Source organism: Poecilia formosa, unplaced genomic scaffold (genome assembly GCF_000485575.1).
Source record: "Poecilia formosa unplaced genomic scaffold, Poecilia_formosa-5.1.2 Scaffold546, whole genome shotgun sequence".
Taxonomy (NCBI): domain Eukaryota; kingdom Metazoa; phylum Chordata; class Actinopteri; order Cyprinodontiformes; family Poeciliidae; genus Poecilia; species Poecilia formosa.
The window spans coordinates 257,110-268,223 of NW_006800485.1; the positions used below are offsets into that span (position 1 = coordinate 257,110).

At 38.6% G+C, this 11,114-nt stretch overlaps 1 long non-coding RNA gene across 1 annotated transcript in view; it reads left to right on the top strand.

Annotated features, from left to right (window-relative positions):
• Positions 1-4,637: 4,637 nt before the first annotated feature.
• Positions 4,638-11,114, top strand: part of LOC107834195 (uncharacterized) — a 13,659-nt gene continuing 7,182 nt past the window's right edge. Inside the window, exons 1-2 of the long non-coding RNA XR_001659976.1 lie at positions 4,638-4,647; positions 4,846-4,848. This is a non-coding gene — a long non-coding RNA (uncharacterized LOC107834195). The remainder of the gene's footprint in view (positions 4,648-4,845; positions 4,849-11,114) is intronic.

An 11,114-nucleotide genomic window follows, 5' to 3' on the forward strand; every position in this document is an offset into this window, starting at 1 on the left:
TATTTCTCTTCTTTAATCATTACATCAACATGTAAGATTACTGTTATTTCTCAGGCCTTTGCTCTGTTTTCTGCGTGTACCTGAACAGATCTCATATCCATCACCATCTTGGAGACATGATGTCTGTTCTAATGACCTAATGCCTTGATCACCGCTGCTCTCCTATCAGTTCCTCTTTTCCCCTAACCCTTTCACCTACCATCTACATACCTCCAACACAACATCAGTGACCTTTAGTTACAGTTACACACTTTACACCATTTCAAGTTCAATGTCAAAATCACATTTATAACCTTTTAGTTTCTCTGATTTAGCATTCATTTATAATTTTATAATAACCATATTACTTATTAGTTACTCTTATTATAATCATGATGTGAGTTATTACAGACATTAATGGAAAGAAACCAAGAATAATCCATTATTCTAATTATTTGATACCAAAGTTAAAGTTACTTGTTTCACCTGTAAGTACTTCAATAAGTTTAAGAGTAAATGTAAATATTCTTATAATCAAACCAACATCAACCACTGGTTAAACCAATATTAATTATTGGTTTAATCATAAGTTATCGTTATTAATTTAAGTATTTTACTCTGGGTTTTATCCAATTCCTCAAAATGTTTAGATTTTATTCTTTAAACCTTTAATGCTCCGAAATGAGCACTCTGAACTATTTTTAAACACTGCAGGCTGGAAACTTCCTCTTTCTTCAGGAAACCTGCTCTTCCTGTTCCATGTTTTTTTTTTTTTGATTAAATAGAAAAAGTAGAATTAAAGCAAAGTTTGCAGGACACAATAACAACACACACAACCAGAATAATTTTATTTACTGTCTGACTCTATTGTTGGGTCTGGATTTCACCTGTGTAATCAGTTTTAAAGATAGCTTTATTTATTGTTATTATTAAACTAAAATCTCCAGCATGGGGAAGTGGGCTCATAAGGGCCCTGCCATTTAACGAGAAGCTTATTGTCACTGGTGGGGAGCAACAGTAACACCTTCTGTCCAGGATGAAAACTCCTCTCCCTGGCATTTTTATCGTACCAGGTTTTTTGTTTAGTTTGAGCTGTTTTCATGTGTTGATGTGCCAATACAGCCATTTGTTCCAGTCTGTCTCTCATTTTTATCACATAGGACACCACATGCTTACCCGATGGACTTGGGCCTTGCTCTTTAAGAAGATCCAACGGCCCCCTCACTTGTCATCCATACAGCAGCTCGAATGTTCACCAAATGTCACAATGTAACTGAAATAAAGAACTGATACAANCCTGATTTGGAATCCACTCCATTGCCTGACGCAGAAGTCACATACTTTGTTGACGGGTCATGTTTCAGAGACCACCTAGGAAACCACGCAGGTTTTGCAGTGGTACAACAAATAGGTGAAAATTTTGTAACCATCAAAGCTGAAAGATGTGACCAACCATGTTCTGCACAACTTGTGGAACTTAAAGCATTAACTGAAGCCTGTAAAATGGCTAGGTCAAAAGTCGCAAATGTGTTCACTGATTCAGCCTATGCCCACGGCGTATGCTTTTTATTTGCCGCAATTTGGAAACAAAGAGGTTTCAAAAGAACAGACGGAACCCCAGTGCAACACGAAGCACAACTGAAAGAATTAATTGCTGCCATGATGCTTCCTTCGAAGCTGGCAGTGATCAAGTGTCAAGCACATCGCAAAGGCAATGACATCATTGTGAGAGGTAACAACATGGCAGATGAATCAGCAAAAATGGCATCCAGGAGCCAAATGGCCATCTTGGCACCTGTGATAGCTTTAGAACCAGCTGTAACACCGGAAGATGTCATTTTGATGCAACAACAAGCAAGCAACAGTGAACGTGATCTTTGGGCACGAAGAGGTGCTACGATGAGTGAAAATGGCTTATGGAGATCACACCAAGGCCTACTAATAGCACCAGTAGCATTATTAACATTATTGGTCTCAGAAGCCCATGGCTTAGACCACTGTGCCCGAGGAAAAGTCATGGACAAATTGAAAAAACAAGGTTTCTGGTCTCCATACATGCAAGACATGGTGGATGAAATTCTAAGCCAGTGTGAAATATGTGCCGAAAACAATGCTCGGAAAGGTATAAAACCAGGTATTGGACACATTCCAGTTCCAGACGGACCTTTCAAACACCTGGTGATAGATTATGTAGACATGCTCAAACCAGTTCAAGGTAAAAGGTACATGTTGGTGATAATTGATCGTTTCAGTCGATGGGTCGAATTTAGAGACACTATTGAGATATCTAAAATCAATACAAAATCTTAAAGTGCCATCCTTTTTTGGTACTTGCATTACTGGACTGCACCATTCACTCACAGAGGGCTCAATGACCCCTAGCTCCAACATGAACTGTATCTCGTTCTTGAGTTGTGGGACGAGACGTTCTGGAACCCTGTAGAACTTCCTGCGAGGTGCAGCGTCGTCTCTGAGGTGAACCCTGTGTTTTGTCAGGTTTGTAAACCCAGGTTTTTCCTGAAACAGCTCTGGATCTAAAAGGGGTTTTATGTCCTGCTGTTGGGATGGCTGAAGATGAGAGAGAGAAATTGCAACAGGTACGGAGCTCATCTTCCTCCTCATCGTCCACCACACGCACAAAGAGTTGCGGTACAACAGTTTCTGCATGCTCGTCATTCTGCAATGAATCCTGTTGAGATGACTGAGAAGCAGACGGCATTGCAAACTGTTGTGGTGAGTCGTGGTATTGTTTCAAAAGATTAACATGGAAAGTCTGATGTTTCTTCTTCCTTTCTGGCATATACAGTTCATAATTAAGCTTCCCAACACATCGTGTGACCTCATAAGGGCCCTGCCATTTAGCGAGAAGCTTATTGTCACTGGTGGGGAGCAACAATAACACCTTCTGTCCAGGATGAAAACTCCTCTCCCTGGCATTTTTATCGTACCAGGTTTTTTGTTTAGTTTGATCTGTTTTCATGTGTTGATGTGCCAATACAGCCATTTGTTCCAGTCTGTCTCTCATTTTTATCACATAGGACACCACATGCTCACCCGATGGACTTGGGCTTTGCTCTTTAAGAAGATCCAACGGCCCCCTCACTTGTCGTCCATACAGCAGCTCGAATGTTCACCAAATGTCACAATGTAACTGAAATAAAGAACTGATACAAGACACATTTAGACTGTAAATAAATAACATAATATCAATAATGAATATGGGATGGAACCCCTGGTCTCCATCACATCAGGATTGGAAGTTTGAAAAACAGGGAAAAAAATTCAATGAAAAATTCAATGTGCTTCCACCCTAAGAATCCAAACACTAAAGTTGGAAGCACACCCTAATGTGTTGTGCTCTCACCCTAAGTGGGAGGTAGTGCAACGCTTCCACCTTGAATTCTAGAATTGCTCCCCTTGTGCTTTTTGTTTCCTTTTGTCAAAAGAAAACAGGAAACTAAACATAACCCATGACTGTAGTTTTCATGAATAAAAGGCCAATTTGTTAACATCAAACCCTGCTCTTAGTGATTTTCTATTACTTCTGAAAGTGTATCCATTTTATTTTATGTGGCACACTGCAGACTTTACTCAATAACTTTCTCTTGATACATCCCTTTTAGGATTTACTTGTTTGTTGAAATGTTGTAAGATTTACGTTTTCCAGATAATCCATATGGATCTGTCCTACTTAAATGTTCCAGCGGCGCGGTATAGGGGGGAAAAGTGATGANACACATTTAGACTGTAAATAAATAACATAATATCAATAATGAATATGGGATGGAACCCCTGGTCTCCATCACATCAGGATTGGAAGTTTGAAAAACAGGGAAAAAAATTCAATGAAAAATTCAATGTGCTTCCACCCTAAGAATCCAAACACTAAGGTTGGAAGCACACCCTAATGTGTTGTGCTCTCACCCTAAGTGGGAGGTAGTGCAACGCTTCCACCTTGAATTCTAGAATTGCTCCCCTTGTGCTTTTTGTTTCCTTTTGTCAAAAGAAAACAGGAAACTAAACATAACCCATGACTGTAGTTTTCATGAATAAAAGGCCAATTTGTTAACATCAAACCCTGCTCTTAGTGATTTTCTATTACTTCTGAAAGTGTATCCATTTTATTTTATGTGGCACACTGCAGACTTTACTCAATAACTTTCTCTTGATACATCCCTTTTAGGATTTACTTGTTTGTTGAAATGTTGTAAGATTTATGTTTTCCAGATAATCCATATGGATCTGTCCTACTTAAATGTTCCAGCGGCGCGGTATAGGGGGGAAAAGTGATGATAATTCTAGGGGCCCTGACCAACAGGGGGCCCTCCACATTTTAATTAGTTTTTTTGTTCATAGAAATTTAAAAAAATAAATCCGGGGCCCTGTCAATTACAAAATTAATCACATTGTATTTTCAAAGATTGTTTTTAGCAGTAAAAATTTTACGTTCCCACTCCCAGATTAAAAAACACACATCCGTATTTGCCCTGAACCCCCCTATCTGCGTTAAATGGTTCGTTCCTGCTTGGAGCGCTTCAGAGAGACGCTGTTAGCAGCAGACAGTGGAAGACAAGAACGATTGTGGCAATTACTATGCTGCTAAGAAAGTTATAAAATCAGATTTTCAAAAAAAAAAACAGAGAGGGAGAGAGAGAAAAAGGCAAGAGTGTTAATTTATAACCCAGTTTTTCTCTAAGAGAGGTGGGTAGACTGTGAGATTATCAACCATTTAGCATAGTTAGCTTAGCTACAAACTACTGTTTGCCTCCTTTTCTCTAGCATTTAATGAATTAAGGAAAAGAATTACCAACATATTCATATATTGAACTTGTCCCTTGTACCTTTTAACACTTAACAACAGATGAGTCGGTCATCAGCAGCTCTAACCTACGTCCCTCCTGACCCGTCCTCTCCTGAGTGAAATTAAAGCTGCAGTATGTCACTTTTATATAAATATTTTTTTCACATATGTTTTAAAACTGTCATTGTGTTGTGACAGTATGGTATGAGAGGTAATCTGTGAAAAATCTATTTCCTCTACCTTCCCTCAGTGCTAGAAGCAACCAATCAGAGGTAGGAGAGTTTTAGTGCTGTCAGTCAAAATCTCATGTGGTGCTGCTCATCCTTCCTCCCTCTTGATTTGTGCCGTGCTGCAGCTAGCATAGCACAGAGCTGTGCAGATTCAAACTGTGAATGCTCAGTTTAGTTAGCATAGCTACATATGACAGGAGATAAATGGTTTCTTGTAATGATAAGTTGTTTCTCCGCCATTAGCACATTTAGCAGTGAGTGAATGAGGCTAATTGACAGCGCTAAGAGCGTCCTACTAGTTCTGATTGGTTGTTTTGGTCAGAACGGTGCATTACTTTAGTTAGCAATAGTAATTCAGGAAGAAGGTGGAGGAGATTGATTGTTTTCACAGATTATCTGTCTCATAACAAACTGCTACGACATGGTGACAGCTTTAACAAATACGGAGAAAACATATTTTTTATTAAAGTTATGTACTGCAGCCTGAATAAAATGCAACTACATAACATTTTTGAGAAGTCTGGATTGCTTTATGTGTATTTTGCACGTTGCTTTTGACTGTTGCTGATGGGGAGACATTTCAGTATCTAAAACTAATAAAAAAATGTAAGCAACCTACTTACATACTGGATGTGGACTGTCGGATGTTAAATTCATGAGCAGTAAATATTGTGCTAATTATCAGTATTGAACCAAAGAAAGCAAGGCAGATGGAAGCCTTTAAAATTGTGACACTTTTTATGGGTCAAATAGACTAAAAAATTGTAACAGCAGCTGCGCAGGGGGGCCCAAACAAATTTGTTGTCAGGGCCCAAGATTCTTGGCGGCGCCCCTGAGATGTTCTAATTGTCCTGTTGTAATAGTAGAAATGGGTGTTGTCTTATAAGCCTCCTAATTTTATGTTTTCACCAGTTCTGTTTTGAATGCATTTTTTTGTCCCCCCATGAATAATGATAATGACATGGCCCATTTTCAAAATCTATATTCCCTNAATCTGTGAAAAATCTATTTCCTCTGCCTTCTCTCAGTGCTAGAAGCAACCAATCAGAGGCAGGAGAGTTTTGGTGCTGTCAATCACAATCTCATGAGGTGCTGCTCATCCTTCCTCCCCCTTGATTTGTGCTGTGCTGCAGCTAGCATAGCACAGAGCTGTGCAGATTCAAACTGTGAATGCTCAGTTTAGTTAGCATAGCTACTAATGACAGGAGATAAATGGTTTCTTGTAATGATAAGTTGTTTCTCCACCATTAGCATATTTAGCAGTGAGTGAATGAGGCTGACAGCGCTAAGAGCGTCCTACTAGTTCTGATTGGTTGTTCTGGTCAGAACGGTTCATTACTTTAACCAGTAATTCAGGAAGAAGGTGGAGGAGATTGATTGTTTTCACAGATTATCTGTCTCATAACAAACTGCTACAACATGGTGACAGCTTTAACAAATATGGAGAAAACATATTTTTTTATTAAAGTTATGTACTGCAGCTTGAATAAAATGCAACTACATAACATTTTTGAGAAGTCTGTATTGCTTTATGTGTATTTTGCACGTTGCTTTTGACTGTTGCTCATGGGGAGACATTTCAGTATCTAAAACTAATAGAAAAAATTTAAGCAACCTACTTACATACTGGATGTGGACTGTTGGATGTTAAATTCATGAGCAGTAAATATTGTGCTAATTATCAGTATTGAACCAAAGAAAGCAAGGCAGATGTAAGCCTTTAAAATTGTGACGCTTTTTATGGATCAAATAGACTCAAAAAATTGTAACAGCAGCTGCGTGGGGGGGGGCCCAAACAAATTTTTTGTCAGGGGGCCCAAGATTCTTGGCGGCGCCCCTGAGATGTTCTAATTGTCCTGTTGTAATAGTAGAAATGGGTGTTGTCTTATAAGCCTCCTATTTTTATGTTTTCACCAGCCTCCTATTTTTATGTTTTCACCAGTTCTGTTTTGAATGCATTTTTTTGTCCCCCATGAATCATTACATGGCCCATTTTCAAAATCTATATTCCCTAGTGGAGTCTACTTATAACTTGTAATATCTGTAAAAACAAAAATCTAATGCCCTACATTTTTTGTTTTGAAAGCTGAATTTTACAGAATATTGCTGTAAAATATTCAGCAATATTCTGTTGTACGCTCTGTTGAGTGTACAACAGAGCAGCTCCCTAGAAATGTTTCCATTATTTTAAATGAGCCAAAACAGGAAATGATTTAAAGTCAGTCAGAAAAATAAAGGGATGTCTTTTTTATACAATGTTTCTAAAAAGCCTGTTTTAAACTGTAGATTTGTAAATACAAACCAGAAGACTTTGCTTGACTATCCCAACTATTTTATCCATTCTCTTCATTTAACTCCAAACACACACAATGTTGATTACAGTAAAATATATTGTTTCCTTCATAAGTTGGAATGGTAACGCATCCAAGTAAGATGTGAAACTTCTTTGTGAATCAGAAAACTTAAAGTTGGATCTGAATTTTGTTCTTACAGATCAGAGATCTGGTGAAACTTTCCTTTATCTGATGGAAAGTTATCACAGCCTGTAGACACAGTCATTGTTCCTGTATTTCCTGTTTCATTCTCAGTCTGGATTTGTTACTGATCTGCTCTGACATTTGAGCACACTCTCTCTTGCTGACCTAGTGGCTCATGAACCTGCCTTGCAGTTTGCTGTCAATTTCTCAACGCAGTCACTCAGTATGCCACCTCTGGGTTCCCACCACTGCATCAGCGGCACCTCCCTGACAATGCAATGAGTCACCCAGACCCAGCAATCTGCCCAGCAGGCTCATCACAAGAAGTCCAGACAAGGTTCTTTCAATGTCACTGTCTCAGTTATCTTTTACTTTGTTTGTTTGCTGCTGTCTAATGAAAGGGAAGGATTTTGGTATGTGTAATAAAGTTTTCTTTAAGACCCAGAAACCTTGGTTGAGTCATAACTTTGTACAAATTAAATACAGTTAAATTAAATTACAAATTAAATAAAGTTTAGTTTGAAATCAATGGACTTAAATGGTGATGCAAACAGGAAAACAAAGATTTTTCCTGGACTTCCAAAGCTTACAGAAGAAACTCAGACTTGAACACTTTATCTGCATTTCATGGCTTATTCTAACATACCAACCTCTTAAGAATCCTTGAAAAGTTAAAAGATAGTCTTTTCACATAGAGGCAACCAAGAGCCTTTTTCTAAAGGGTCAGTATGACATAAAATCAACTTTTTCGATCTTTACATCATGTTATAATGTTATTCTCTCATTACAAATATCTCTGGAGTGTTGTGTTGATTTTTTTTCAAGCATGTATGAGAAAACCTTTAGTCTCCTGTAGCAACTATTCAGCCAAGGGACCAAGTGCCCCACAGAGTTAATGATGAAGCTGCTCCTTGGATTGAACAGTTTATCAGTGTGTAGGCTTAATCCATCTGTCACTCAGACATTCTATATATATTTTGAGTAAAACAATTGGGATGGTGATAAAATTTTTGAACCGATAGGCATTTTACCCCCCTGTGTTTTTCATCATTATTTCATGTTCAACATGGAACTCTCATTTCTGGCTCACCTCTGTACACTACAGTATAATGATCCAGAGACTGAAGTAAAATGGTTCAAAGAAGCAAACATCACACATCACCAGATGTTGATGTTGTGCAGTACATGTCACTTATTTTCAAGACAGGTATAGGTGGAGTTGTCTGGTGTAATGTAACTCATTTGTCCCACCTGTCTCACATTTCTAAAACTCCATGATGCTTCACCACACATACAAAGCTGCAAGAAAATCATGGTGGAGAGTTATCATAGGATCTTTTAATGTCAGAATAATCAGATTGTGATGTTGGTGTAAAGAAGTCTGAACACAGTGCTGTTAAACTTTAGTCCATAAAACTCTCCAGCAAATTCTGGTTGTTTTGCAAAGTCAACACAACTGATTAAATGAATGGGTCATTAGCAGGAATGTGCACAATTTGATGACAGGCAGAGCAACAAATTCAGTGATTTAAATCTGATGTGTTAAAACAGAAACACGCCGAGGTCCTAGGATGGACCTGTGGTTTCCTAGCACTGATGCTATTTATTTGCACAGTCTATACATTTTCAGTTGGAATGGTATTGGTGAAGAAGGATAACGTTAGCCTGCTTTATGAATTCTATAAGATGGATGGAATCATTGTCTGTTTGGAACACTCAGTTGTGTTCACATTTTAGCCATCGGAGGGACACAGTCGAAAGCCTTCTCCAAGTCCACAAAAAACATGAAGACCAGTTGGGTGAACTCCCAGGCACCCTCCAGCACCTGGCTGAGGGCGTACAGCTGATCCAGTTTTCCACGACCAGGATGAAAACCACACTGCGACTGTGTGTCTGCGTGGGTAGAATAGTCGTCTTGCGATCGGAAGGTTATTGTTTCGATTCCAGCTTCCTCCTGCCACATGTCGATGTGCCCTTGGGCAAGGTACTTAACCCCAAATTGCCTACCGATCTGCATATCGGTGTTTAAATGTGAGTGTGACTGGGTGAATGTGACGAGTGTAAAGTGTTTTGAGTGGTCAAAATGACTGGAAAAGCGCTATATAAGTTCAGTTCATTTACTGCTCTTCCTGAATCCGTGTTTTTTTTGATGTACCACTCATAAGTGGTAATGAAGATGAAGCAGACATGATGGAGGAAGAGAACAGAGTTGGTCTAAGAAGCTGGTGTTTGTGTGGCTGCTGCTTAGAGATGCCAACGCAGAAGGAGAGCATCTGCTGCAGAGAGCTCCGGTTTCTAAGTGAAGCTGTGAACAGTAAGCATCGGGATCAAAACTTTTTGTTAAAAATATTAGAATAATGACTAAGACTCTAAAGATGTTTTAGTGTCACTTTAAACATTCATTCATTGTCTTCCAATCTGATTTCGCGTTAGTTTAGGCTAATTACGTTGGTGCTAGGCAATAACTGTAATCACAAGTTGATCTTGTTTGTTTATTTCTACAGATGTCTCCTGTATAACAGCACATGAAAACTTTGAGGCACTTTCTGCTTCTGATTGCAGCTTCCTCTTCGGGAAAGGTCTAAACCACGATTCAACTTAATTTTCCCTACTTTGAGCATATATACTTGATAGAAACGCATGTGAAAGGAAAAGGCAATTCGAAATGTATTTATTTCTTAACGAAAATGCATGTATAACAAAGACAAAAAAAATAGGACCTATATATTTCTGCTTTTATTTGTAATTATGTTAGGTTCGACCCTCTCTTGCTGCAACAAAAAGCATTTTGAATGCTTTTCTTAAATTACATGATCATGTTGGTCACTTAAGATAGAACAGATTAAAAGCACTTTATGTATTGAAAAATTAGGTGGAATCGCCATTTAGCCATTTCCTCTATCAATAGCCAATTTCAGCTTTGTAAATTAGAGAATGAATGAATACATACCGGCGAGTTGATGATGTGCTTTCTGTCTGCTGTCAGGTCCGGTTTCATCTGATCAGGGTCTGGGCTTTGGTCTGGTGTTGGGTCCGTTATTTTAAATTCTGTACCAGCAGGAGTGGGAATTAGAGCTTCCAGCGCTGCCTGTCTTTGACTTTTTCCCCAGCGTTTTTCGCTAGCCAGTCGGCTACATGGTTTATGTGCTTTATGACTAAAAATAGTAGGCACAGCATTTGATTTTAGCTTTAGGTTGTGGCGACCACCTGTCAGCTCCTTCATCAATTTTTTTCCAGACAAATGACTCAAAGTCTTCACAACTGAAGTGCTGAGAGCACAAATGTGGGTCTTTAGGAAGCTGGGTTCTTCCTACAGCTCTTTCTCAATGTGTTCTTCTCCTTTTTTCCCGGGGGAAGCAGTGGAAACTCACCTCACTGTTTTTGTTTTTTTGCAGTTGTGAAATTACATCCAAAGGCGCAATGTCATAAAAATCCAAATCTGTAAATTTCCTTCCCACAGGCGCTGTTTACTCTAAAACAGAATGACCTCTTTGCATCATCAACCCATCATGCATTGTGCAGGTTAAAAAAATGGCGACCCCCAGAGGTGAAAAATATAAGACATAAAATAAGACATAATATTTTTGAAGTAAATATAAATTTTTATGTATCAAAAACATGACTTTT